Source organism: Carlito syrichta, unplaced genomic scaffold (genome assembly GCF_000164805.1).
Source record: "Carlito syrichta isolate Samal-C Ts95f unplaced genomic scaffold, Tarsius_syrichta-2.0.1 Scaffold305676, whole genome shotgun sequence".
NCBI lineage: Eukaryota > Metazoa > Chordata > Mammalia > Primates > Tarsiidae > Carlito > Carlito syrichta.
Window position 1 is genome coordinate 243,172 of NW_007249772.1, and position 3,466 is coordinate 246,637.

The window sequence follows — 3,466 nt, forward strand, 5'->3', positions numbered from 1 at the left end:
ATCTCATGTTCATATTATACCTCCTGAAGCTTTTTTTCAGTAAAGCATTTTAAACATCCAAAAAAATTGTTTTTAACCAGCAGACACATGTACATTATCAACAGATTAAGAGCAACAAAATATTATGAACTTCAATATATAAGTAAAAGGCATCATCCTCTCATCAATTTGAGCTCCATTGATTTGGAATTTGTGATATTTGACTTGGGCTTCCTTTGCAGTATTTTTAAAGAAAGCAACTTATGTTCATTAAATCTCCCTGATGTAAACAAGGTTTCAGGGGGAAAATGTTTGACCTACTTAAGAGAACAAACTGTTTTCAAGCACTATGTAATAACATCATTTGTATATAAACAATTAATGTGTTATTTCAAATGCCATCTTATCTATTCACCAAACACAGCAGGCCTTCTCTCATATTGACAAGGATTTGCTTGCAAGTATTTTATGTCTTTGAAAGTAACAATGTCTTTCTTCAAATGTAACATTTGTACTTTTCAACAGTTCAGACTTGCCCGCCCTCTGCCCCAAGTAATTTTTGTACAATACAGCTTTTTCATGTAAATAATGGTGTTATGACTATAGGAAGTCAGATCTAGGGCTTTGTCTGATATTTTTCAGTCCAACTATTTGGATAGTAAACAATATTTGTGGGGAGCTGAAAGGAACTAAGTAATATTGCTTGAGATTTAAATCCCAGAGAGGTAGTTGAATTGTACATGACTTTTTCCTGAACAGAGCTCGTGATTGTTTTCCAAAGGTTAACAGTTTCCATGACTTCACTAACTTTTACTTTCAAATGGTTTCCATGTTTTATATTTTTTTAATCCCTCCTCTGGAGCTCTTCCGTCATTTGCAGTCTTACCTTTTAGCAAGTATCCCTCTCCCAAGAATGTCAAACTTAATCAAACAGTTGCATAAAATCCAACCCCACTCACTTTCTAAATAAATTCATTTAAATCAAGATACCCTGAGCATTTGCTTCAGAACAAGATGTTCCCGAAGCCAATTGTTTATGTTGCTGAGAAACTAGCTCTCAAGTGTGACAGTCTCACAATTTCTGTGAGAAGAATTGAAGCCACTCACAATTTAATCTATTGTTAGGTCTATTCTGGGCTCATCTAGATCTTCAAACTAATTATCAAAGGTTTAATAGGTACATTATAGACTTTTAATGGCAAACACTATTTAAATAAAAGGAAGAAAGAAAATTAAAATGTTCATTATACAACTACAGGAAAATTGAAATTTTGAAATGTTAAAGTGAAGCATCAGAAAAAATATGCATGTAAAACTATCACTTATATTTTATACAGTTGCCACATTGATTTATAAAGAAATTGTTATCTAGCATTCTGTCTTCCATTTTGCCTTTCCCATGTCCCCATGTAGCCTCAGCTGGAAGCTCGCTGTTTTCTAATGCCTACAGCACGTTCATTTTCTCTCTTTGTACTAATCACTTTTTACCTTAAATTGTGGTTATTTACAGTGTTTTGACTGAAAGACATTTCATAATGATAGCATTATATGCATCTTAATTTCTCAAATAGGTTATATTTATTTTGTCTTTGAGTCATGAGCACTTAGCATGGTGCTTTGTGCAGACTGAAGCTCAAGACATGCTTGATTAATGACGGACCCTAAAAAAATTATTCACTCAATACCCTATCCTATATTTCATATTTATGGCTTTTCAAAAGTTGTCGACCCCAAATATTGATCTAGCATTCATAAGAAGACATTTCAACAAATTTAGCAAATCTTCTAGGTACCAGGCAGTATGGCTTTTCTTAATATTGCTTAACTTTCACACACATACACACACACTCAGAGACTTGGAAGCATATTTAACATTTGCTTATTATGGATATGAAAACTGATACTCAAAGAAGTTAGATTGTTTCCTTAGATTGTATATCTTAAGGGCTAGAGGTCACATTTAGTGTTCTTTCCACTATATCAATCTACACACCTTATTCAAATCTGTTCCTTCATACCAAGTCAATCTCCCCATGTATCATATAGTTTAGTAAGCAAAAGTAATGAGTCATGGACACGTGTGACAATTTTCTTAGACAGCTTTGCTCTGTTTCTGGCCTTGATTTTATTTCATTGGTTATCCAATATACTATCATTTTTATTTTCAGAAGAAAATTTACCCTTTGAACTCAAAAATATTCTACTTCTTTGTTTTGGTATGACTTGTCCTACCCCACGGGACATCAGCCCAGCCCCTGGCTGGACTCACCCAAGAGCACAGTTCAGTTTTATTCAGCCTTCTGTGCTGAGGAATCAAACAGAGAAGGGAAGGAATAAAGACTTTGCCAACCTTGAGTATCACTCTAAATGCCATGCTAATACGTTGACTGCCATTTTTCAATGTATCCCATCAGAGATAAGCATTTTAAAGAATCACAGCAATTTTGAGATATTACTGCAGGGAAGTACTTCTATTATTCACCCCCAGTTTCAAAACTTTTAAGTTAAAATCTAAACGCTAGCCTGGCTCGGTGACTCAGCCTGTAATCCTGTGCTTTGGGAGGCTGAGGTGAGTGGATTGCCTGAGCCCGCGGGTTCGAGACCCGCCTAGGCAGGCAAGACCTCATCTCTACAATAAATCAAAAAATTAGCCGGGCATGGTAGTGAGCACCTGTAATTCCGGCTACTTGGAAGGCTGAGGCGGAAGGATCGCCGGAGTCCAGCAGGTCGAGGCTGTGGTGGCCGGGAGCGGCCACTGCACTCCAGTCTGGGTGACAGAGTGAGACTCCAACTCAAAAAAAAAAAAAATCTAAATGTTTATAAATATATATTGGGCATTTGAGATATTCAAGACATATGAGGGTGGACTCCAAAAAATGGAATATATTTATTAAAAATTGTGTATTTTACATGTTTAAACTTCAAATTGCTCTCCATTTGATGCAATATACCTATCGAGATGCCTTTTCCGCTACTCAAAACAGTTTTGAAACTCATTAATTTTGATGCCTTTTAGTGATTTTGCTGTTTTTTGCTGTTGTTGTTGTTTGTTTCACCTCTTCCATCTTGCCAAAACATTTCCCTTTCAGGACTTTTTTCATCAGGGCAGAATAGGGTGGATAGGGTGGGTGGGGGATGGGAGTGATGCCATTTTTGGTCAAAAACTGCTGACAGCTTAGCACAGTGTAGTCAGGCATATTCATAAATCACACATCGTGAAATGAGTAAACACATTGAAAGAATCTCCAAAAAAAATTCACTGAAGTCAAAGGCAATCTTTCACAACAATGCTAGCAGGTACACTAATGCTGATGGATTTCAAGAACACTTACCTAGAGGGGAAGCCTGTACTACAAGGGGCCTGCCCTCCAAAAAAAATTACAATTTGTGGGGTTTCCACTCATAGTTAAGTGACAATGAATCTCACATTTTTCTTTTTCTTTTTTTTGAGTTGGAGTCTCACTCTGTCGCCCAGACTGGAGTGCAG